Here is a 27893-nt window from a genome sequence, read left to right on the forward strand (position 1 = left end):
GATAATTTAAAGTAGCCTGGGGCGGCACTGACAATTTGGATTGAGAAGGGAGGCGAGCCAGGATAATCCGTGCAGTTTTGTGAACCACTGTGCGGAGGTGGCTTAGTGGCTAAAGCACCTGCGTCGTAAGCGGGAGACCTGGGTTCCATTCGCGGCTTTGGTACAAATTTTCACTCGCTGCTTCAGTCTGTTCAAATGTGTGTGAATTATCAAGGGACCAAACTGCTGAGGTCATCGGTCCCTAAGCCTACACACTACTTAACCTAACTTAAACTAACTTACGCTAAGGACAACACACAAACACCCATGCCAGAGGGAGGACTCGAACCTCCGACGGGGACAGCCGCCGGGACCGTGGCAAGACGCCCTAGTCTGCGCTGCTACCCCGCGCGGCTTCAGTCTGTATACATAAAATTTTACATATGCTTTCAAGATGCTTTCGAGAATGTTTGCGGTTTCAGTTGAAATTGCCTCTGCGCATTTGTAGATCTGCAATGTAATTTCCGTCCTAAAGGCAAATCCTCTTACGTTAAAATTGTCAAAGAGATCTACATTGTTCACCTCAGATAGTTTCCACGTTTCAAAGGTGCTACAATATTTCGATCAACATACGTGTGTAAAAGAGCTTTTTTCCACTACGAAACTAATAGATTGCAGTTACGTGGGAAAATGAGAGCGAGAACTGTTGACATATGCAATCAGATTACACACGTTAATAACTGTCAATTTTGATGGACTCCATCACAACAGAGAATAAGTTTTTTACAGTATTTATGTCCGTCTCCAATGTCGTACCCGTCATTCGGCAAGGTATAAAGGAAACAGGAGTACCTCTGAAGATGTCCAGTGCTGCTCTGGACAAAACGTCATGAACGGAATAGTTACATGAACCAAGACCATACGACCCGAAAGATTCACCAACAGCTAAGTCATGCCTTCATTGTGTGATCAGAGGCTATGTTTACAGTGTTTACAATGTTCTTCTCAATTAAGACGGTCGCTCGCTTGGTCGCGTCTAGAATCGTCCACATACCACATCATGTCAATTCTCACAATGAAATGAAATGTCGTGTGGCTAGGGCCTCCCGTCGGGTAGACCGTTCGCCTGGTGCAGGTCTTTCGATTTGAAGCCACTTCGGCGACCTGCGAGTCGATGGGGATGAAATGATGATGATTAGGACAACACAACACCCAGTCCCTGAGCGGAGAAAATCTCCGACCCAGCCGGGAATCGAACCCGGGCCCTTTACATTGACAGTCTGTCACGCCGACCACTCAGCTACCGGGGGCGGACATTCTCACAGTAAAGATTCCATACGAGATGACCCTCATGTGTTCCTGTTCTAGTGGTGTGACTGAGAGGACAATGCAGAAAAGAGCTACTCATGGCGTGTTAAACCTCACACAGTCCAGCAGTGTGGGCCTCGTGCGGGCCGAATTGGACTTGTTTCTTCTCTCCTCGTTCCTTACCGGAAGTACTCCGTACAGCGCAACATTTCACTTAGTATTGCAGTGCGGCATTTTTCGGTCGGCACAACTGTCTTCAGTTCGGTAAAATCGTCGTGTTAGCGCTGTTTTCCCTTCGCTGTTTGACCGTGGTATGGAGCTCGTTCACAGATCTAGTGACTGTTTGAACATTAAGAGGTAGATCCGTACCTTAAATTTGCTATAGGACCACCTTACAACACCATGCAGAAAGAATTTAACGATTTAGTTGACCTACATTTCCATCTACAAAATAAAAAGATACAACGATCGACGAAGGTGACTCATTGTTTTTTGTGGTAAATTTGCAGGCATGTAGCACGTGACAATATGCTGGTACGAATACTGTAATAAAATTTCTAATTCACACTGATAATTCCACTATCAGTTGCAACAGCTATCGATGAAACTGAACCTGCCTGCTTAAGGCAGAACACGGGTCTCCTGCAGAAGCTGTTTTTGAGCACGGTACAGATGAGACAAGTGTGTGATAAGGTTCTTCGCTAGCAGCGACATCATATCATCTTCGCTCAACCATAGCAAGTACCAAGGGAGCTCCGCCGGTGGCGCCCGTGACCTGCATCCAGTCCTATTGCTGATGCATTTTCATATTCTCATATAAAGAAGGCCAACATCACCGTTTCCTTCAAAGCCAGACGAGCAGAGACCACTCCAGCAACCACAGCTACTAATGGTTGGAGAGATGACATCAAAGTTACTGGTAAGCAGCATGAACCGGTTATGTTGGCCACTGATGCATCGTACTCGTATATATGGATCGTGATAACCCCTAAACCATCAACTAGAGCCTGAAGATGGTGCATTTAAGCGCTGAAACTGGTAGCTACACAATAAGTGACATCTTAAAGACGGCTGTAGGTGTTTCGATTTCTTACAATAGTGAATGGCTGTAGTCCTCCAGACCTCCAGCCACAAGGATGGACGTAGAAAAACAGCAGTCTCCAGTGGACAACCACGGGATCACCCACTTATTAAGACCATCTTGACAAAGGGCCTTAGTTTCCATAACTGAAACATCACTGGTCACCAGAAGGTTATTGCTGCAAACAATGGTGCCTCTCTACGTTTGCCACGGGTCTCGACGTAGTTCTGGTCTTCAGTCTAGAGATTGGTTTGTTGCAGCTCTCCACGCTGTTGTATCCTCTGTAAGCTTCTTAATCTCTGCTTAACTATTATCAACTACATCCATCTGAAACTCATGACTTTATTCAGCCTTGGTCTCCCTCTAGCCATTACACTTCCCTCTATTATCAAATTCACGATATTATCCAGTGGTGAGGTGCAGTAGCTAGCGTACCGGGCTCGCATTTGGTAGGACGACAGTTCAAAGCCGAGTCCGAACCTTCTGGTTTATATTTTGCGTGATTTACCTGAATCGCTCGTGACAAATGCCAGGATGGATACTTTGAAAAGACATCGCCAATTTCCTTCCCCTCCTTTGAACCGTTCCGAGCTTCGATGTCCACGAGAAGTTAAACCCTAATATTCGTTCCTTCCTTCCTTCAAATTCAAGACTCCTTGATACCTCAGGCTGTGTCCCATCCACCGATTTCTTCGTTCAGTTGTGTCACAAGTTTATTTTATCCCCAGTTCGATTTGGTTCATCCTCATTAGTTATTCGATGTACCTATCTAATTTTCATCATTCTTCTGCAGCGCCACCTTCCAAAAGCTTCTAATATCTTCTTGTCTGAGCTGTTTGCCAGCCACATCTCACTTCGGTTCAAGGCTACAGTCCGTATAAGAACTTTCAGAAAATATTTGTAAAACCAAAATTTATTAATTTATCAGTAAGCTTATCGAGAATTTGCGGGACAGGTTCCGTGGCTGTAGTATTGATTTGCAAAGGGATAGTAATATGGTCTATACAGATGAAATACTCTGCCTTAAAAAAGAATGAATAATTTCTAATTCAAAGAAGGCAAATTCAGACGGATGTGAATATCACCAAACCATCGTTTAAAACGTCATAATTCAAGATCTAAGAATGCGAAACCGAAGAAGCAGTTGAGAAGGGAATGAAACACGGTTGTAGTCGAGATTATTCGATCTCCACCTTAAGGAAGTTGTAAAGGAAGGAGAAACTTTTATAGGAGTTCGAAGAGAAGAAATTAAAAAAAAGGATTAGGTTTGTCACTGAGGTTGTAATATTGTCAGAGGCGCAATGGATTTTGAAATAGTTGAGTGGAATAGATTTGAGAAGATGTTGAAAGGTGAATATAAAAAAATAAAACAAGAATAATGGAATATAGTCGAATTAAATCAGGTGATACCGACAGAATTACTTACGAAAATGTGATAGTAAAAGTACTGGATGATGTTTGCTATTTGGGCATCAGAATAAGTGACGATGGCTGAACTAGAGAGGGTATTAAATGGTCACTGCCAATAGAAGGAAACGCATGTGTGAAAAAGAGTAACTTGTTAATATGGAATATAAATTTAATTTTGCATCTATATGGATTTCAATTTTATGTTAACGGAATGACTTTTATTACTTTCAATTGATAACGATACCGCCAGCAGGACTTCATTCATACAATCGACATCACGTGACGAATGATAGTGCCCTCTATGCGGCTCTATAAAACCTGGAGCCTCTCAAGCCATTGTGCCGGCCGGAGTGGCCGAGCGGTTCTAGGCGCTACGGTCTGGAACCGCGCGACTTGCAGGTTCGAGTCCTTCGTCGGGCATGGATGTGTGTGATGTCCTTAGGTTAGTTAGGTTTAAGTAGTTCTAAGTTCTACGGTACTGGTGACTTCAGATGTTAAGTCCCATAGTGCTTAGAGCCGTATGAACCATTTTCGAGCCGTTCTTTCTCTGGCCGTTTCACTTTGGGAGATGTCTCCCTAAGCTTGGGACGGGATATGAGGGCGTTGTCTTATATACCCATGTCAGCCTCTCACTCGGGACGTTTTAACTGTGGAGAAACCCCACTAACCATTTCGTACTGATTTTCGCTAACATCACCACTACTGGTAGCACTAGGAGCCACTAGGAGGTTGCGAATCTCGTAAATGTGGCACACACCTCTCAGTCAGCCAAGATGCCTTTCATTGGCATACTCCTGTCCCAAACATATTCCCGTTATGAAACTACCTGGCACATTATAACTGTGTGCCCGACAGAGACTCGAACTCGGGACCTTTGCCTTTCGCGGGCAAGTGCTCTACCATCTGAGCTACCGAAGAACGACTCATGCTCGGTCCCACAGCTTTACTTCTGCCAGTATCTCGTCTCCTACCTTCTGTATGTGCCTCTTAGGGGAATGAAGAAAGGACTATGAGCAGCATTGCATCCAGTTGAGAGTGAGGACGAATATACTGAGTCGCTAAACCTAGCGTGTGCATTTCAAGCACAGACATTACTAGCACGACGTTAGCAAGTTGCTCGGCCTTAACGTCAGACTGGAGGCTCTTGGCGTGAACTCACAGCAGAGAGTACAAGCACTCACAAGAACTCACTTCTGTTGCTGTTAGAGTATCAGCGGACATGCATCGGCTGTTTGTAGTGCAGTGAGTAGTCTTGACTGTACGACATTAAATTAAACCACGTTATTGGCATTGTCTCTGTACTTGTTTCGTGTACCAAGTACTTTACGAAAATTACGCCCTCGATAAGATCTCTGGAACTTGCCGTAAATAAAAAATGTGGAACAACACTTGACTGATATGGGTATTGATGGAAATGATGTTTTGCGGGCAGGTTCTACGTCGTACATTGATAGATCATCGATAAAAGCTCTGCCTGCAGAAGATAAGATACTGGGGTGATTGCTAGTCTAGTACGCTGCTGTAACCTGCCAGGAGGTTTCACAACTGGGCGCACTCAACTGCCGATCGAAGTGTTCAGCATCAACCTTCACTTTCTTCAAGGTTAACCCACCAAAAGTGATCTACAGAAATACAATACAAAAAAAGAAGAAAGAGCCTACGCAACGTGCAGAAATTATCCGAATGGGACGGAGATCGTTAGAAGTGATTTACATGTGTAGACAAATAAATGGTTATAATTTCACAAAAATTAGATGATTTATTCAAGAGAAAGAACTTTACAAATTGGGCTAATCAATAACACGTTGGTCCACCTCTGGCCCTTAGCAAGCAGTTAATTGGCTTGGCATTGATTGATAGATTTTGTTGGATGTCCTGTCCGCCCCGATAATGCTGGCGTGGTAGCTCAGCGTGTTCGATCAGAGGGTTTAGCTATCCTCTGTAATAAAAACTGAGTGAACGGATCAACGAAAAAACTCAACGAACAATATAGAACAAAAAAAAAAAAAAGATAGCTGAGTGGTCAGCGTGACGGATTGCCATCCTACGGGCTGGGTCGGAGATTTTGTCCTCTCAGGGACTGGGTGTTGTGTTGTCTTCACCATTTTATCCCCACCTGGTACGCAGGTCGCCCTATGTGGCGTCGAATGTATTAAGACCTGCACCAAGGCGGCCGGACCTGCCCCGCGAGGGGCCTCCCTGCCAATGACGCCAGACGCTCATTTTTTGGATGTCCTCCTGAGGGATAAAGTGTCCTGAGCGTCTCCTGACACGTCTTAGGTGGTCATCATGGCTTACTTCTAAGCTGGGATCATCACTGAACTCAGTTCTTCTACAGTCAATAACGTTTAAGGCCAAAGACGCGTTTGGAAACGCCCCGGCCAGCGCTTGGAACCAACCTGACTGTCACTCTCTGCACGGTCAAACAACCAGGAATGGTGGAGTGCCATTTCATCTCATACAAGGGCTCCAGTGGTTGTCATCCGCGATATCCTTACATCACAGCGGTACGTCGATGATATGCTGCACCTGGGTTTAAATTTCAGCAAAGTAAAGCCCACCCGTACAGGGCAAGAGTTTCTGTTGCTCATCCTCGTATTTTCCAAGCTCTGCTTTGCCAGTGGAGGTCGCAAGCTCTCCAACCGAGAATGTTTGAGGCACAATGCACAGCACCCTGCAACCAGCTAGTGATTTTGATGACCCAATTCCCCAAGTCGACAGAATTTGCCGCGATAGTCCTTAGGTTGACATGCAACAACTCTCTCAATCAGTGCAAAACCGAATACCTGCTTGGACAAGGGCCAGAGGTGGACCAACGCGTTACTGACTTGCTCAATTTCAAACGCTTTTCTCTTGAATAAATCATTCAATTTTTCTGACATTATAATCATTTGGTTCTCTAAACGTGTACATAACATCTACCGATTTCCGCCCCATTCCTATAATTCATTCGTGGTGAGTCGTTTTTTTGTGTCTTAGAGCCTAATTGAGAACATAAATCAGAATGTACGGGCTGTTTTATAAACGTTACCCTCTAAAACAAGTCTACCACGTCACCACCACGTATTAATTTTATTTGCAAAATCAGTTTCAGAATTTCGACTGCAATGTGTCCGAGCCACGATATTCATTCGGAGGTTGGTTCTCTTAGTACTGAATCAGATTTTACTTTGTTTTGTCAGTTACTAGTACCCTCCGATTTCGTCGTAGGTCATAAATCACAAATTCACTAAGCTTTATTAAAAAATTTAACTGTCATCAGGGACAGGATTCTTGTAATGACATTTAGGAAATTCATAATGTGTTGCTGAAATGATGGAAGACGAATTCTGCTCTGAACTTACTCTCCCAGAGAGTCCATTCTTACTAGCAGAATAGCATGAGAGTCCTGTAGGTAATGACGGATTCGAAAGGAATAAGTTTACACCTCCGGAAAGTATGTAATGCGTGCGGGGATTGAGTAATTGGTGGTGAACAACCTTCAAGAGACTGCGATTTTAGCTCTAGTCAGCGTGGCACATAAATTAGGGTTCTCTTAATGACCATGTCCTAGAGATCCGGGAATCTTGCTGAACACTGATGTGCCTCAGTATCACGAGCACAGTTCATACGGACACCTGCCTCCTGTGGACGAGCACTCTAGTGTTGGAAAATGGAAACAGCAAGCTGTCGCATGAGGGGTAACATATACGGACACATGATGTCCATGACGCACCGTTGTGTGTCAGAGTTCCCTCAGTCACTACCACCCATTACTCGAAGTCATACTCGATGGCTCCCCACACCAATAAGTCTGGAGTAACACTACCGTGACTCTTCTAAGCGCTGGGAGGATGTGACCTCCCCCTAGGTTGCTTCCATGTTAACTGACGACTGTCATCCGGGGAAGTGCCGAATCGCGATCGATTGCTGAAAACAATGCGACGCTATTCATCAGTACCCTATGCGTCCCAATCACGGCACCACTCCTAAATCAGCCGTTTGTCCTGTGGTGTTAACGGCAGTCTCCACAGACGTGAAGGCGCTAAGATCTGATTGGTGCACAGCACTGCGACGATCCTCTGTGGGGCTCAGATGTAGACAACTGATATGCTGATGACAGGTAAGCTTACGCCTGTCTGTAAATTACCATGTTCTCCAACATCGAGCGACTGTCACATCCGTGTGCACCACGAATTTGGACACTGCATGATTCCACCAGCCGGCCAATGGTAACCCACAGTGAGACCACTTTCAAACTATTAGAAGTGCTGATAACGCTGTCTCACACGAATAAGCGGCATCTCAGTGTCCTTCACCGTGATCACACTCCTCATATACCCTACCAGGCCTGATAACAACTCTATATACGAGCGATATTAATGCGTTCTAATAGCCGTTCATCCTGCAACTCTATTCATTGAAGTACACACGCATCGATAGTGCGTACGTGTATGTCGCTGCACTGACGTCAGAAATGTCTGCTGGGTCCTCCACCTTACTTGTCAGGCAGTGCATAAGGACTTCAAATGCTTGAACAATAGTCCAGAACTGGTTATGCTTACGTGCTGCATGTGATTTCCTGTACAAATGCATTACACTTCCAATGAACCCTTGCAGGAAAAGTAAATCTTTCATTCGCCCCATTATTATAGATTTTACGTGTTCGCCCTGTTTTATGCAGCTTCCCATTGTTGCCCTAAATAAATCAAACGGGATGACATCTTCCAGATGCTTAGTGGAAACCTGGTAACTGCATCCTTTCGGGCTTTTGTATATGTGCTCAGTTAAAGAGAGCTGTGAATCATTACTCCTAGACGAAATTTTGTCTAAGTCTTTCTGTATCTGCTTACAATACTTTAATGAAAAGAAACCTTCCTCTACATAACACCACCGTCAGTGAATTACCTGGTATTCTAAGTAATAAAGCAGCCGCCGCAACAAATCTGACGGGACTCACGTCATGTGCAAACGAAAAAACTCTACATCCAACGTACCGTGTATAACTTCCAGTAGGCTAGCAACAATAGCTATTTACGTTGGCATTGGTTCTACTAAAGGTCATTCACATATCCTGAAGAGAAATTCACTGCTGATGAAGCTTTTCTTGTACCTGTGAACATTTTATTATTCAATCTAAGCTATATCCAGGTCATGGCGTAATTCAACCTGTTGCGTCAATTCCAGGCAATCCGACTTTAAAGCATTTTTCCTTCGAAAATTTGTGTGAGACATGCAAAATATTAGTAGCACCAAATTTTACTTATCGAGAACTGGTATTCCTTATTCGTAAAATAGTTTTAAGAAACAAACCTGATGTCTCCACAACTGTGCTTAATAATATCATAAAAGAGTTTTGTCACCTACTTTGTGAACCGCTTGCTCATATTAACTCACCTTTGGTGATATTTTTAAACTCTTTCATCAACTATCCTCGTGGTATTAACATTTGGCACAATTTCCAGTTTCGAGAAGTGTAGGTGACTTCATGTGTATAACTAACTGCGTTTTTCGTACATCACACAGACTCAATACCTGCGTAGCTTTGGTTCTCATAACAGACTAAACACAGTTTAAAGTGTAATTTAAATGGACACAACAGACAAAAGACCGTCAACAATCCCTGAAATTTTATACCTTACGCCGTGTCGGAGGAAGCAGTCTCTATTTCGTAATAATAAATAAAGAAGCACCGTGGTGGATCACTTTTTTAATCACTGCCTACCGGTTTCAATCTGAAATGCCAATCATCCTCAAGTCTAGCTGAAACAGGACAAATCCGCTACAACAATTTAAATTTGCAATAGTGTGACATTACATTCAGAAGACATTATGAGAACGTATCGTACCTGACGGCGCAAACTGCAGTTCGTAAACTGCCGTTACATACAAAGTTTGTGGATGGGGTACAAAATATTTTACTTTCATGTGATGTGTGCATACATCATGTGGTGTCACCGCCAGACACCACACTTGCTAGGTGGTAGCCTTGAAATCGGCCGCGATCCGTTACTATACGTCGGACCCGCGTGTCGCCACTGTCAGTGATTGCACACCGAGCGCTGCCACACGGCAGGTCTAGTCTAGAGAGACTTCCTAGCACTCGGCCCAGTTGAACAGCCGACTTTGCTAGCTATGGTTGACTCTCTAAATACGCTCTCATTTGCCGACACGACAGTTTAGCATAGCCTTCACCTACGTCATTTGCTACGACCTAACAAGGTGCCATATTCTGTTAATATTCTGAACAGATAATATTTGTGAATCACGTACCGTCAAGAGCGACGTTCATCATTAATGGATTAAAGTTAAGTATCAAACTAATTACGTCCGCTTTCTGAATTCTAATTCCTTGTCATGTTCCAGACCTCACGTCAGTATAGTTCCTCCGTCCTCACGCCAACCTGCGTGAGCTAAAACGCTTGCATTTCGGCCACCCCTCGTAACGCGGTGTTGGCTCTTGAGCCAACACAACATATCACGAGTTATTAGTGCGTGCGACATTAAACATAAAAGTGAACAGTTGTGAGCAAAATTACAGATAAGTATATCTCATAAATGTAAAGATTTGCTTAGTAAGGAATTACACAATTGATGTGAAAGCAACACGTTACCTCCCTTACAATATAATAATATTGGGAATTTTGTAGAACAAAACATTGATAAAGAACAGGATATCATTATATGGAGACATAAGAAAAAACTGAGAAATCGTGATGTTACCTCTCTTTTTAGGCACATTAAACGTCTTTACCAAAAAAGGAGACGATTTTTATGAATCACTAGTAAACCTGTCCTCTGTTAATTTACAAAGGAAAAGGAGTTTTTATTGAATAAGAGAGTGAGGTACGTAAGTAAATGAATGAAATAATCGCTGAGTTAAAAGTTGCATGTGATAGTGCTAAGCGTAACAGATTTCAACAAGTCTCTGTTGCTATAAAAGTAAAGAACTTCCTAGTAATTGAAAGGCATACATAAGTCTAGACAAAGCAATTTTTGGAAATTTAAATGCTAAAGATAAAAAAATATTGTTTTAAAAGACTTATCGCGTAATACAGCTGTTCTAGTCCATCATACGGACAATACAGAAAAAGTACTGAAAACGTTTTTGCTCAAGAAAGTAGCTAAGGACACGAGAACTACAAACTGAAATAAGGAAGAAAATAAACGACTCTGTTTTTCTCTTCTTAGACCTAGAAAAGAAACATTTCATAGTTATGGATCCATCTGTCCAAAAATTACGAGTGCAGATTAAGTTAGATAACGAGGATCAGAGTATTCGTCCCATCGTTAATACATGTCATATAAAGTTTATATTCGTGTTTACTTTCATAACTATAAATTTAAACTTTTACAACTTCTTCACTTCTACCTTCGTCTCTTCAATAAAAAGCTAAACAAAATACTGACAGCCATGTCTAGTTTCCATGAAGTATTTTACATTAAAACAACCACGATCATGTGGACCACATTAAAGACCTTTACGTAAAAGGTGGTTGTAATTATACTTTCGCTACATGAGCGAGTGTAGGCGGAAAGCTCTTTACCGAATGAGTACCAACTTTACAGGAATGATGTTGAGACCGTACTGTACACCATTTGCGTTGATAATAATGTTAGTCCCATGGCTTGCCGTTTGTCGCCATTACTGATAGGGTGACGTAAGTTTGCAACACAAGTGCTAGTGTTCATAAGAGTTGCAGATAGTCAATATGGAACTGGACAAGGTGAGCAGGGCTTTACTAGTAAAGCTGTCTTGCCGAAACAACAGCAATAATGCTGCTGCTCTTCGCGAATGTAAAACTAAACCCATCTCCGCCTGACAGGCTAGACACATTAAAAAAACTGAGAGATCTTCCTTTCGCAACAGGGTTGGAAAACGTGTTTCGTAAGTTCCAATTAACAGGCGATTTGTGAAGTACTGTTGCGCCACGTATTGTTGAAGAACTTATTCTTGGCATTGCTGAGAATGCTGGATACCACTCGCGATCTTCGAGCAGTGCGCCAGTTACGTCACAACAGCCGAACATTCCATTTCGAGCAGCAATAGAGCAATCTGTAGCGTGGTTCATGGCTCTCGAGGAAGCAGATGGTCAGCACAATAAGCAACATTTGTATCCTGGAGCGTAAACATGGTATGCAATTAACAACTGTTAACCATCATGTTGTTAATTGCGTACCATGTTACCCCTCATGCCCCCCCCCCCCCCCCCGTACCCACCCCATGAGCTATGAACCTTGCTGTTGGAGAGCAGGCTTGCGTGCCTCAGCGATTCAGATACCCGTGCCGTAGGAGCAACCACAACAGAGGGGTATTTATTGAGAGGACAGAAAAACATGTGATTCCTGAAGAGGGGCAGCAGCCTTTTCAATAATTGCAGGGGCAACAGTCTTGATGATTGACTGGTCTGGCCTTGTAACACCAACCAAACGCCCTTGCTGCGAATGGCTGAAAGCAAGGGGAGACTACATTCGTATTTCAGCCCGAGATGCAGCTCTATTGTGTGGTTAAATGATGATGGGATTCTCTTGGGTAAAATATTCCGGAGGTAAAATAGTCCGCCATTCGGATCTCCGCGCGGGCGCTTCTTAGGACGGCGTCGTTATCAGGAGAAACAAAATTGGCATTCTACGGATTGGAGCTTGGAAAGTCAGATCTCTTATCGGGCAGGTAGATTACAAAATTCAAAAACGGGGATGGCTAGGTTAAAGTTAGATGTTGTGGGAATTAGTGAAGTTATTTGGCAGGAGGAACAGGACCTCTGGTTAGTTGAATACAGGGTTATAAATACAAAATCAAATAGGGGTAATGCCGGAGTAGGTTTCATAATGAATTTAATAAAGGAATGCCGATAAGCAACTATGAACAGCATATGAACGCATTATCGTAACCAAGATAGACACAAAGCCTCACACACCACACTTGTACAACTTTATATCCCAAGTAGCTCTGCAGATGAGAAGGAGATTGAGGAAATGTCTGATGAGATAAAGGAAATTATTCAGATAGTTAATGGAGATGGAAATTTAATATTCACGGACCACTGCAATTCGATAGTAGGAAAAGGAAGAGAAAGAAAATTAGTATATGAAAATCTACTGGGGAAAAGGAATGAAAGAGGAAGCCGTGTTGTAGAATTTTGCACAGAACATAGTTTTATCATAGGTAACACTTGATCCAATTAATCATAAAAGAAGACTGTATAAATGGAAGAGAGCTGAAGATACCGGAAGGTTTGAGATTGATTATATAATGGTACGACAGAGGTTTAGGAATCAGGCAGATGTGTACTCTGACCACAATTTAATGTTTATGAACTGCAGATTAGAGGTGAAGAAACTGAAAGAAGGTAGGAATTTAAGAAGATGGGACCTGGATACACTGAAAGAGCCACAAGCCGTAGAGAGTTTCAAAAAGGGGGAAAAGGAATGAGTTGCTTTGAGAGCTGAAAAACTGAAGGTTGCAGAGGAACAAATAAGTAAAACGTCAAGTGCTCATGGGTAACATAAAGGATATTGAATTTAATCGATGGAAGGAGAAAATATGAAAATGCAATAAATGAAACAGGCGAAATGGAATACAAACGTCTAAAAATGAGATCGACAGGAAGTGCAAAATGGCTAAGCAGGAATGTATAGAGGACAAGGAGCTCGAAGCATATATCACTTCGGGTAAGATATATGCTACCTGCAGGAGAATTAAGGAGACCTATGGAGAAAAGAGAACAGCTTCTATGAATATCAAAAGCTCATATGGAAAAACCAGTTCTAAGCAAAGAAGGGAAAGTAGAATGGTGGAAGGAGTATATAGATGGTCTACACAAGTGAGAGGCTATACTATGAATTGGAAGAGGACGTAGATGAGGATGAGAAGGAAGATATGATACTGCGTGAAGAATTTCACAAAGCACTCAAAGACTTAAGCCGAAGAAAGGCCGCGGGAGTAGACAACGTTCCGTTAGAGCTGCTGGTAGCTTGGGAATGCTAGCCATGACAAAACTCTTCCATCTGATGAGCAAAGACTTACAGACAGGAGAAATACCCTCAGACTTCAAGAGGAATGTGATGATTCTAATTCCAAAGAAAGCAGGTGCTGACAGAGATGAAAATTACCTAAACATAAATGTAATAAGCCACGGTTGCAAAATACTAACACGAATTCTTCCCAGAAGAACGGAAAATCAGATAGTGACAAACCTCCGGGAAGATCAGTTTGTTTTACGGAGAAATTGAGGAACACGAGAGCCAATACTGGCCCTTTGACTTCTGATAGAAGCTAGGTGAGGGAAAGGCAATCCTACGTTTATGGCATTTGTAGACTTAGAGAAAACGTTTGACAATGTTGACTGGAATACTCTCTTTTAAACTCTTAAGGCGACAGCGATAAAATAAAGGGAGCGAAAAGCTATTTACGATTTGTACAGAATCCGGATGGTAGTTATGGGAGTCGAGGGGCGCAAAAGAGAAGCAGTGGTTGAGATGAGTGAGACAGAGTTGTAGCCTGTCTCTGATGTTATTCAATCTGTATATCCCGCAAGCAGTAAAGGAAAAAAAGAAAATCTTGGCGTAGCAATTAATGCCCAGGCAGAAGAAATAAAAAAATAGAGGTTTACATTGTAGTTCTGTCAGTGACAGCAAAGGACTTGCAAGATAAATTGAACGGAGTGGACAGTATCTTGAAAGGGAGACATAAGATGAACATCAACAAAAGCAAAACGAGGATAATGTCGTGTTGTCGGATTAATTCAGGTGGGCCTGAAGAAATGCGATTAGGAAATGAGACACTTTTTAAGTAGTAGATGGGTTTTTCTATTTGGGCAGGAAAATATAACTGATGATGGTCGAAGAAGAGAGGATATAAAATGTAGACTGGCTATATAATGGAACGCGTTTCTGAAGAATGGAAGTTGGTTAACATGGCGTATAGATTTTAATGTCAGAAGTCCTCACTTAAAGTATGTACATAGAGTGTAGCCATGTATGAAACTGAAACATGGATGATAAGCAGATAAGACAAGGAAATGATAGTAGATTTTGAAATGTGGTTCTACAGGAGAGCCGGCCGCGGTGGTCTAGCGGTTCTAGGCGCTCAGTCCGGAACCGAGCGACTACTACGGTCGCAGGTTCGAATCCTGCCTCGGGCATGGATGTGTGTGATGTCCTTAGGTTAGTTAGGTTTAAGTAGTTCTAAGTTCTAGGGGACTGATGACCACAGATTTTAAGTCCCATAGTGCTCAGAGCCATTTGAACCATTTTTTCTACAGGAGAATGCTGAAGATTAGTTGGGTAGATCACTTAACTAATGAGCAGCTACTGAATAGAATGGGGGAGAAGAGAAATTTGTGATATAACCTGATTAGAAGAAGTGGCACCTGGTAGGAATCATTCTGAGGCATCAAGGGATCATCAACTTAGTGCTGGAGGGAAGTGTGTGTGGGTGTGGGGGGGGGGGGGGGGGGGGAGCTACAAAATGTAGAGGGAAACCAAGAGATGAATACAGTAAGCAGATTCAGAAGTATGTAGGTTGCAGTAGCTACTCGGAGATGAAGAGGTTTGCACAGGATAGAGTAACATGGAGCGCTGCTTCAAATCGTTCCTTGGACTGAAGACCACAACAATAACAACACAGTTACTTCATTCAGTGGTTTATTAGTAATTTCTCTTCCGTACGTCGTTACAAACGTTTAAACAAAATGAACATACGTTCACTCTTTTCTCATGGGGACCCTCTCAAGTAGGCAACCATCCTGTACGCCATGAAATGATACTAGTTATGTTTAATGTTAAAATCCGCACACTATGTGATCAAAAGTATCTGGACACCCCCAAAACATACGTTGCTCATATTAGGTTCATTTTTCTGCTCCCTACTGCCCGGTACTCCATATCAGCGACCTCATTAGTCATTAGACATCGTGAGAGAGCAGAATGGGGCTCTCTGCGGAACTCATGGACTTCGAATGTGGTCAGGTGAAGCGCCAAAGAAACTGGTATAGGCATGCGTATTCAAATACAGAGACATGTAAACAGGCAGAATACGGCGCTACGGTCGACAACGTGTTTGTAATCCAAGTGTCTGGTGCAGTTTTTAGATCTGTTACTGCTGCTACAATGGCAGGTTATCAGTAAAATGTCTGTGAGTTTGAAAGTGATGTCATAGTCGGCGAACGACCAATGGACACAGCAACTCCGACGTAGCGATGAAGTGGGAATTTTCCCGTACGGCCATTTTATGAGTGCACCTTGAATATCAGGAACCCCGTAAAACATCAAATCTCCGATATCGCTGTGGCCGAAAAAAGATACAGCAAAATCGGGACAAACGACGACTGAAAACAATAGTTACACGTGACAGAAGTGGAACCTTTCCGTAAATTGCTGCAGATCTAAATCATGGGTCATCAACAAGTTTCAGCGTGCGAACCTTTCAACAAAGCATGATCGATATGGGCTTTCGGAGCCGAAGGCCCACTCGTGTACTCTTGATTACTGCAGGACACAAAGCTTTACGCCTTGCCTGGGCCCGTCAACGCCGATATTGGACTGCTGATGAATGGCGGCATGTTGCCTGTTCGGGTAAGTCTCGTTTCAAATTGTATAGAGCGGATGGACATGTACAGGTATGGAGACAACGTCATGAATCCATGGACCCTGCATGTCAGCAGGGGACTGTCCAAGCTGGCGGAGAATCTGTAATTGTGTGGGGCGCGTGCAGCTGCAGTGATATGGCACTCCTGACACATATAGGTACGACTCTGACAGGTGACACGTACGTAAGCATTCTGTCTGATCACCTGCATTCATTCATGTCCATTGTGCAATTCAATGGTCTAGGGAAATTCTAACAGGAAAATGCGACGCTCTACAGTTCCAGAAACGCTACAGAGTGTCTCCAGGGACACTCTTCTGTTTTAACACTTCCACTTACCAACATTTACCCAGACATGAAGATTGTTGAGCATATCTGGGGCACCTTGCAACGTGTTGTTCAGAATATTTCTCCACATCGTCGTACTCTTACTGACTTACCGACCGGCGTACAGGATTCATGGTGTCAATTCCCTCTAACACAACTTCAGACATTAGTCGAGTCCACACCACGTCGTGTTGCGGCACTTCTTCAAATGGTTCAAATGGATGTGGGCACTATGGGACTGAACTGCTGAGGTCATCAATCCCTTAGAACTTAGAACTACTTAAACCTAGCTAACCTAAGGACATCACACACATCCATGCCCGAGGCAGGATTCGAACCTGCGACCGTAGCGGTTGCGAGGTTCCAGACTGTAGTGCCTAGAACCGCTCGGCCACACCAGCCGGCGCGGCACTTCTGCGTGCTTGTGGGGCCCTACACGATATTAGACAGGTGAACAAGTTTCTTTGTCTCTTCAGTATATAACAGTAATGTCGATGACACTAATTTTCTTTTATGGGAATGCGGAAGACAAGAGGCATGAAGCTGCTGGTGTACAATGCATCCTAAAATACAGTTTACCTCAGGAAAAACCGAGCGAGGTGTCGCAGTGGTTAGCACCCTGAACTCGCATTCAGGAGGACTACAGTTCAATCCCTGGATCGGCCATCCTGATTTAGCTTTCCCATGATTTCCCTAAATCGCTTCAGGCAAATGCCGGGATGGTTCCTTTGAAAGGGCACGGCCGACTTCCTTCCCGAGTCCTATGAGACCGATGACCTCGCAGTTTGGTCTCTTCCCCCAAATCATCCACACTTAGGAAAATTGAACGATATCCTCAGTTATCTTGACTTAAACATTTCATACGCTAATGGGACAAACAAATTTGGCATCTTTAGAAAACTTACATCCAACATCCATGCAACATCATGCCATCCTAAGCGGTATAAGGAAGCCTATTTTCAATCAATGTTATGTAGAATGATACGACTGCCTTTGGCACAGGACGAGATAGCTAAGGACATGGAGATGTTTCAGCAGATGCAAAAATGTACGACAATCATATGTCAATGCACATATACAATAAGCTAAAACGTGGACAATACGAATCTACTCTTAGGAAGAAGAGTAGTTTCGTCACCATGACATACCATGGCACAACGTCTAATAAAATCGTAAGGTCCCTACGTAAATCTAATGCAGAAGTTGCCTTTGTAGCTAAAGGGGAGTTTGAACAGAATTTTTTTTCACATTTTCGGATTTTTATCTCGTTATAAAATTTCCAGTTTTCCGAATAAAATGATATATTTATTACTTATAAACTCACATGGGAAGTATTTTATTTCATTTTTAAATATAAATTGCACTGGTTGAAAATGTTCAAATTTTTACGTGTGTTACTTCAAGATGTAATAAAATTGGTAGTTTTTTATATAGAAGGCCGTGGATTACTGTTTTATAAAGATTAAATTATGTGTTTGTATTAAAAGCACTGTCAGAAATAGTATCGAATCATTTCATAATATAGACACGCGTTTTATGTCGAAAAGCTAGGAAAAGTGACGAATAGATTGGTAAATCTCTCAGAAAGTAAATTATGACGCCAAAACGAACTGTTTTTAAGAAACAAGGGTTTCATGGCGATAGATTTTCGAATAGAGGGGAACATTGTGTTCAACACGTGGTGTGAGAAGTTACAGACAATGAAATACAGGCAAACTCAACAGTATCTAGAGAACACCCATTAGTGCTTCGAAGATTAAAATAAAACGTTGTTGTATACAATTTTCTCAAAACGAAAGTGATGTAATTGGTAGGCTAGATTATATCCTGATAGATTTACACATCCGAACAAGGGTGTTAGGTGAATGTGTGTGTTTTAAAATGTTTTGAGGGCCAGCTGGTTTACATGAAGACAGTTTCAAAAACTTATAATTTATTTTGCCAGTTGTAAACATGCTCATTAATTTTGGAATTCTGACAAGTGCAAAGATAATTATTTTGAAGTAAATGTTAGGTGGTTTTATGGATTGAGAGCTATTTGCAAAGCTCACTCTGCAGCAGAAACAATGTATGCCATGATGAATATGCCACGCCCACCTTGTAAAATCGACAAGTATGCAGGATTTATTGTGGAATCTGTTGCATGTGAGTCAATGAAGGGTGCTGCAAACGAAGCTGTTGAAATGAATTATGGTGTGACTGACATACCGGTAGCTTTTCATGGCACTTGGCAGAAGCGCAGTTACAGTTCTAGAAATTCTTTTTCCACGCTGGCCAGTGTGTATACTGTGGATACTGGAAAGGTAATAGACTTCCAGATTTTAACCAAACATTCTTATAAGTGTAAAAGAGGGAATTAAGAAGGACATATCTGTAACAGAAATTATGAAGAACCAATTAGTGGTATGGAGGCCTCTGCAGCTATTGAAATTTTTAGGCGATCTGTGAACGAAAGGGGAGTGTGTTACACTAAGTTCTTATGTGATGGAGACTCAAAAGTTTATAACAGTGTAGTAGCCGCTCAGTTTTATGGTCAGAAGATTATCCCAAAACTGTAATGTGTTGCTCATGTCCAGAAGAGGATGGACAATAGGCTGAGGAAGTTGAAACCAAATTTGAGAGACAAGAAACTTTCTGATGGTAAAACCATAAGAGGCAGAGTGACAGATAAAATGTTGATGAACTGCAGCAGCATTATGGGACGGCCATTAGAAATAATACTGACGATTGATATGTGTTGCAAATGACGCAGGCAGTATGGGCTACCTTCTTCCATATACTGTCAACTGATGAAAAACTAGTACACCACCATTACCCTCCTGGACCTGATTCATTGTGCAATTACCGAAATGCCCAGCAGTCAAACAGTTCATACAGCCATAAACATTCCATCCTGAATCACTGAAGCAGTCTCTATATGGTCGGACTCAAAATCCCAATGAGCCATTCAATAATCTTACATAGATTCGCTTACGAAAAAATGTTTTTCGTTGGAATGAAGACACTAAAGTGGATCTGGGGGGGGGGGGGGGGGGTTAATGGAAGTGCTACAGCATATGGGAATTAATCCTGGAGCAAACTGCATCAGAGGACTTGAACGGATGCATACGGTTCGCATTGGCCACTAAGAAGGCCAGAAAGAAGAAAAACTTGGAAAAAAATCAAGAGGATGATATACAGTATAGTGTAGGGTGCTTCTGAGTCACTAAAAATAAAAAATTAAGCACAGTGTTTTGAAACTTTAGAAGCCATCCCTGAAAATTTACATTTTCTGCTGCATTTTTCCCTAAATCTCAGAAACTATCTCGAGTAGAGTATTCAAATTTTCGAGTAGTAACATGCATATCGTGAATCTACTGAACTAAAAGAAGAACTAAATGTTATGTATAATTAAAATTATACATATATACAGTGTAATTAAAAATTGTATTTCCAAAAGCAGAGGCTGATATGCAGTTATTGTAATTCAACAGACTTAGAACATACAGTTTAATGTTCTGTAAAAGTTTTATGTCAATGGCTACAGTGGTTCTTGAAATACAAGGAAGCCAAGTCACTAAATTTAACATTGTCGGGATAGGGCGTTCCAGCTCCCCTTAAAATACGTAGAATCGCTCGCAATATTTCGCAAGGAAACAATAACTATTTTACATTCCATTGTTTGTTAGATAGAATGTGGTGGGTGTCAGTAGAACTACATTGGTCAGACAAGCTGAACATTCAAAGCGCGCTTTAATTAACGTACGCTTACACAAAGTAAAAGTGCTGTAGGTATGCATTTACCAACGTACAAACATGAAAGGAATAGTATTGAGAATAACACGGAGATTTTAAATAGAGCAAACATAGGGAAGTACCTTGACGTTCTTGATGAATTTCAAATTTATGCTGGCAAAAGATAGAATTCGACAAAGGTATTAACGAACATAAGAATTTTCCATAATTATACTTTAACATTTACGACGACGTTCTCCAGTAGGTATGCATGTTCCACAAACCTGAATCTGTTTTGTGTATGATTGGTGTCTGCACGTCTTTCGGGAATACAGTTAGAGTGCGAGCAAGCAGAGTAATGGACGGGATCGCTTCCCTGTACCTTCCGGCATATGGATATTTGGGTCGGACGGGTTACGTGCTTGGATAGCCGAAGCGCTTATCATGGGTGCTCACGTAAAGCGCGATATCAGCGTTCGACTCCCGGTCTGCACATCTGTCGCCGATGACTTCGCTCAACGCCCCACTGCAGCTAAATGTCTGAAATTTCTTTCGGCACGTTGAATTTGTTTATCAAATTGTCTGGCATGGGAGGAAGGTAGTCGACGTAGACTGCAGACCGTGATATGCTTAAACATACCACTGTATTGATCGTCACTCAATCTGATATGGTAGGTTGCACAATCTGACGGCCACTGTGTTATATTTCTCACATTTCTGTCATCATACGCCTACGTAATTTGCTGTTGTAGTAAAAAAATTTTCTCACTTTTCTAACTGTATTCCCTCTTCTCCCATTTTTAGAGATTGAATTCGTGATTTCCTGTCAGATAAGTCACAGTTTGCCGTAATTGACGGAAAGTCATCGAGTAAAACAGAAGTAATATCTGGAATTCTCTAAGGACGTTTTATAGGTCCGCAGAATTTCCGGCTCTGCACAAATGATTTAGGAGACAATCTGAGCAGCACTCTTAGATCGTTTGCAGATGAGGCTGTCATTTACCGTCTTTTAAAGCCATCCGACGAGCAAAACCAATATTGTGAACTGAGTTAGACAGGATATCTGTATAGTGCTAAAAGTGATAACTGACTCTGACTAATGAAAAGCGGGAAGTGATCCACACCAGTACTAAACGGAATCCGCTAAAGCCGGTTACGTCACACGAATAACAACTCACACAAAACTGAAGGCTGTATATTCAACTAAATACTTAGGGATTACAATTGTGAAACCACAAATTATAACGATCACATAGATTTTGTTGTGATGAAAACAAATCAAAGGCTGCAATTTATTAGAAGACCACTCAGAAAATGCAACAGATCCGTTATAGAAAGTGATTACACTATGCTTATCCGCCCTCTTCTGCAGTATTACTGTGGATCAGCGTCAAAGATGACTAACGGGGGACATCGAAAAATTTCAGAGAAGGGCAGCTCGTTTTGTATTATCACGAAATAGGGGAAGAGTGATAAGCATTTGATTCACGAATTTGGGTGGAAATCATTAAAACTAAGGCGTCTTTCGTTGCGGCATGATCTTCTAATGATATTTCAATCACCAACTTCCTTCTCACACGGTGAAAATATTTTGTTTGCGCCAGCCTACTGAGGGAAAAATAAAACAAGGGAAATCAGAGCTTGCACGGAAACATTTAAGTGTTCGTTTTTTGTGGAACGGTAGAGAAGTAGCTTGGAGATGGTTCAATTAACCATCTGCCAGGCACTTCATTGTGAAATAGACAAAAATATTATAGGTGCAGATGTAGCTTACCGGTATGGTCCTCAGTATATTTGCAATTTTATTCATGAAAATAAATGCAAATTCTTAAAGTTGTATTTTAACGGATGGTTGATTCAAACTTTGCTGATTAGATATGTTTGTTTGTTTTGCAATGTCTTTTAACGTATTCAAATGAGTACTAAAATCTGTGAAACATAATGTAGTGTGAGATCGTTTCTTTTGTGTCCGTTTTTATCTTTATTATACGACACATCGTACATACGGAAATGTATTTCATTCTCACATCTTTAAGTCCTTTATTTCATTATTTATTTCAGTTTATTTTGTGATGGAGGGATCTCTTTGACGATGTTTTTATATACTAGCCTATGGCGTATGCACACGTCACGTGACTAGGCAACATTTCTTACTCCACCCCAAACCTTTGTATTTTACGGTAGGTGACAAACTGCACTTTACGGCGCCATGTATATATGAGTTATCAAATATTCTGTTGCGGCTGTGCAGGCCCTAAGAGTAACGTATGTAATGTCATCCTTTCGTAACTTTTATTGTTATTACTATTTTTTTCTGTGCCGACTAGATCTGAAGATGATCTGCAGCGCAGATTGAAACCGCTGGTCGGTAATAAAAGAGGTGATTCAGACGGTGTTTGATTATATACTGGCGTCCTGGAGTGCCATGAACTCTACGGACAGTGATTGACGGCGTGAAACTAAAACGAAGAATCAATATTATTTCAGGAAGGTTTTGAGTAAAGCTCGTGACTGAATTCCCTGTATTCAAAGGAGGTTCAAAGTACTGGCGTATCTACCCGGTTAATACAACGACCAAACTCAAAGTGATTTGCATTACCAAATAATTATTTGTCAAGCAGTATTAGTGTTAAGATTGCCTCGATAAATTTATTTACGTCCTTGTGACCTTTCGTCAAGACCTACCACCCAAAAAGATATTCATGAGGCTCCGTGTTCTTACTGAACTTTTAGGTCAGCATCTCTCGCCGTTTGTTTGAAGCAGCTTTGCTGACTGACTATTTTGTGACACACAATCCTAACAGCCTGTATTTAAACCTTATCATATTCGACCTTCCTATTATGTCCGGAAAATAAGTGGCAAAAGTCTTGGTGGCACACAGCAGAACACCGAAAAATGCTTCTGTTTGTGTTTAAGCGTCAATAACTCTCAGAAATAGTGATGACTGAGTCCTGTTGTTGTGGTGATACACATACAGAAAATTATAATGGCCATAAAAATATTACTAACGCTATCCCATTCTAAATAAAACCTTAAGAGCAAATATACCTAAAACCCTTTCATATAATCAACCACAACGGTTAATTGTCAGCGCACCTCAATATAATACGTAAGTAAACAGATTCGTGAGAGCAACGAATGGCACTAGTTTGCATTAGCTTCATGTTTGTAGCGATCGACGCTACAATGGGGCTATTTCCCCGAGTCTGTATTCATCTATTCACAACGAATGCAATAATTAAGTATGTGCATAGGAATCACTCAATGTCACATCCATACTGCTCGTATGTAAAATTAGTAAGATAATGAGAGTCTGTGCTACCACATGTAGCAGTCATTTGTTCACCAGCAGCAGCCAACTTACAAGGGAAACTCCCCGTCGCATCCCCCACAGATGAAGTGGTGAAGTGGCCCAGTGGGTAGGCCGTCAAAAATTGTACACTGAACAAGCACTAAATAGGGAAGAAGATGTACTGAACTGAGGGAAAAGAAGAAAAATAGGAAAAATGAATGGTCCAAACTGAAGATGTGCAACATTGAGCTCGCTACAAGAACAATGGTGTCGTGGTTGTGTGATCACGGTGTTGGATTGTAAAGCGGGCGCTCCGTGTTCAAATCTCCATCGCTCCTCATTTGTTTCCATGAAGTGATAAACTTTCCATTTTGTGATTGACATGTCTGCTCTCTTTCTCCAATCCTTAGCAGTTGTCAGACTATACATTGGTTATAGAATATGAGTCATGTGCTTAGAATGTATTGCTGTAGCAAGTACATTTGATGAACAGTGAGAGCAGGCAAGTTGCCGCATAGACCTTTGACAGAAATGGAAATACCAAATAAACTGGTGTGAATTATGGTACAGAAAAAGAAACTCACGATTCAAAACTACCAAAATGGAAAGCAAGAGCCATAACAAGTGGTACTTATGTAGAACAGATAGGATGTCCCTTTCTTACATCTCGCTGTTGCAAACGGACGTTACACCATGGCACAGACGCAGATTTGAATACAGAGAACAGACACGTCAATGACCGGATCAACAGTTCATAATTTCCTCCAAAAGAAAGGGAGAGGCCTCGAGGGAGATTTGAACATGTTTCACACACCCCTCTTCACCCCCTCCTCCTTCACCGTGAAACACCCCGATGATGTAACCACGACGACATAGGTATACATCGCTAGGCGTTGCACTTCTTGTACTTCAACCGTTCACAGCTTATGTTTTGCTACTTTTTTCTCAGTTAAGGCCACGTCTTTCCTGTTTTTATGCTTGATCTGTGTTCAGTTTTTGACAGGCTATCCACTAACCGATGGGGAGATACCGTTGTTAGCCTCACCTTGTCTGCAGCGTGAAAATGGTCTAACTACAACGCAAATGGTGTGTGCCACATTATTTTATCCATATTCACCTTCCGTTCATGGCAAATTAATTCACTTTTGGTCCTAATCTAACCCAAGTTCGGCAAGACGGGTGTAGGGAAGCAGCCTACTCACGCCGTATAAAATTCACATCAGTCTTTCCATTGTGTGCCAGCCAGTCCGCTGTAACTAGCTCTGACGTCATAAATGTTGCGCAATACTTTAAAAATTAAGTAAATAACCTGGAACGTTTCTAGCATGTCAGGAGTAATACTAAATCAGTATGTGTTGAATATCAGTTCAATAACTTTAACTACTTTCGAAATTTGGACGTTTTTCTGTAAAAATCTTTGGCGCAACAGAAATAGCTGGAAACTTAAAAATTTATATTTAGCTTCCTTTTGCATAATAATGTAGTAGAAACAGTATTCTGGATCTCATAAATTAAAATTTTAGTTTAAATTCATGATTTTCTGGTTTTTGTCTTAAAAATTAAGGAAGCAAGGTAGATTAAATAGGTGAATAAATAAAGCTAGAATGTTTAAATTTAAGTAGAAGGGAGATCCGCTATAATCATAAAGATGTGAGAAGTTTCAACTGACTAACTATAAAACTATAGCGATAGCGTATCTCCAAAGGGCAAGTTCAGAGCTCGTCTACTGCGTGTAGTGTAATTAAATTAATTCTCTCGCCCAAAATATTGGACTTAGCCACGTCAGACTTTCATTATGATTACTTACCTGTGTGCTGATTGCACATTTAAATTGAGAGCTTCATTGGCCATCAGCAAAGGAAGCAATGATTTATTCGATAAATACCGAGCGAGGTGGCGCAGTGGCTAGCACACTGGACTCGCATTCGGGAGGACGACGGTTCAATCCCGTCTCCGGCCATCCTGATTTAGGTTTTCCGTGATTTCCCTAAATCGCTTCAGGCAAATGCCGGGATGGTTCCTTTGAAAGGGCACGGCCGATTTCCTTCACCATCCTTCCCTCACCCGAGCTTGCGCTCCGTCTCTAGTGACCTCGTTGTCGACGGGACGTTAAACACAAATCTCCTCCTCCTCCTCCTATTCGATAAATTAAAGTGGTGCATTACTAGCCCAGCGGCTAGTCGAGACAGCGAATATAATCAGGCGTTCCCTTAGCCGTCCGCTCCGCGGCTTTATATACAAGAACGCTGCGCGAGAAAGAAAGGCCCCAGTTCTCTCCAGACGCTGATCAGCGCACCACGTGTGCCGGGAGTCGCGTCGCGTCGCGTCGCGTCGGTATCTTTGCTATAAACAGCCTCGAATGCCGTAATAAGTTTTTCGGGATACGCGTAACCATGAAATCGTTTTCGAGTAAAGTGTTAATTCTGGGATGACTTTGATGATCTATCTTCAGTTCGCATATGTCGTATTTTCACGTGCCGCCGCGGAACAGACATTCTACCATAATTTAGCGTGGAGTTTGATGAACATTATCATCAAATTATGGCGAGCATTCAGTTAAACATTTAATTTGAACAGTTATAGTTGCATCAGCGCATTAGACTCTGAACTTCTCTGGTAGTTGGATTGTGTGGATTCTTTTTGGTCTGTAACTTTCAGAGTATAGTGAACCTTTTAGAGTGAATCGTTTTTGATTATGAATCCCAGACAATCTCTCAATTCCTCAGAGCTATAAGCTGTAGCTATAAGTGTATTTCTCAGTTGAAGTAGGCACTAGGAATTCTTCAATTTTTGCTAATCACTTTCTGGTTGCCAATATTGTAGTTAGACAGCCAGTGTTAAGAACGGCAAACGACAGCATTAAATTTATCATAGGAACATTTCAGTAACAATTATTTCCACCCGCCGCACCACATATGTTGCTACTCGCCCGGGAAATGCATCTTTTCTACATTACACCTCCATATTATTATTCACCCATATCGATTCCACCCGCCGCCCCACATATGTTGCTACTCGGCCGGGAAATGCGTCTTTTCCACATGACATTCCATATTCAATAATAACATATAATTCCACCCGCCGCCCCACATATGGTGCATCGGCCGGGAAAGACATTCTACACCACATTTATTTCTAACAATAAAATTCCACCTGCGTCCCCACACGGGGGAAGCCTTTGTGCTGTGTATTTAAGTAAAACATGAATAAAGGGAGTGACTGGCTTCGAAATGACTGACCACGGCGTGTAATTAAAATGAAGAAATTGATCTACAAGAAAATGGAAGAACAAAATTACTATTTCATAGTGAGACTCGCGATCATATTTAACTTTACAACTCAGTGTTACGAGGTGGCAGTACAACCTGCAGTCATGCAAAAAACTAGCCTTCTCTTTCTCATATAAAGTAGTGTGGAGGAATGGAATACACTGTCGAATGAAATAAACCTGAAAAATGACGCAATAAGCATCTTATCGATACCTAATAGTTTATTCTCCCTAACAGCCAGCATAACTGCATATAAATTCGTGTACGTGGGAACCAGCACGCAGAAAGATAGTAAATCTCATCCTATCGTTTACCTCACACGGTGACGCAGAATTCACCACAACACATAAACTGAAAACTATCTCATCCATAACCTGATGCGTTCTTCAGCATTTAAAAGGTACAGTTCTCCGTATGGCAAAGTAATTTCATTAGAGAAGTTAGTCCTTCAAATATGGCTGCAGTAAAGCTCCAGTTAGTCTCATCAATCCTGGATGCAGAGCACTTCTCTCCAGCACAAGCAGTGCTACCAGAGTGAGGAGTAAAGTAAATGACTTACGTACTTTTCGAACACGAAGCACATGGAAAATACCACCAAGGCCAGCGATGCAATTCGTGGAACGTACTAGAATCTATATGAAACTTACTGGCTTAGCTTAGAGACAGTTATATAATATGTGTCACAGATCTTGAAAGAGATCAAACAGGTGGTGCGAATATAAAACAGCCAACAACAGGCAGCATTCAACACTTCTCCGCAACTTCATCACAGCAATAATTGATATCCTCTGCCTTTGACTTGCAGAAACACTACATGAACCAGCGTCGCCAGTCGCTACACTCCTGCACCCGCTTTGTGTCCCGGAACGGTCCTATTTGTCATCCAGTGTAGCGGTTAAGGGGTGTCTTTGTTATTATAAACTGAAATATGCTACGTGGAGACT

General features: G+C 41.9%; 1 protein-coding gene across 1 annotated transcript in view; it reads right to left on the reverse strand.

The window, feature by feature from the left end:
* The window catches only part of LOC126281880 (cardioacceleratory peptide receptor-like), a 1969042-nt gene that overhangs the window by 1838414 nt on the left and 102735 nt on the right, over nucleotides 1-27893 (reverse strand). The window lies entirely within an intron of this gene.

The sequence above is a fragment of the Schistocerca gregaria genome, chromosome 7, assembly GCF_023897955.1.
Source record: "Schistocerca gregaria isolate iqSchGreg1 chromosome 7, iqSchGreg1.2, whole genome shotgun sequence".
Lineage (NCBI taxonomy): Eukaryota > Metazoa > Arthropoda > Insecta > Orthoptera > Acrididae > Schistocerca > Schistocerca gregaria.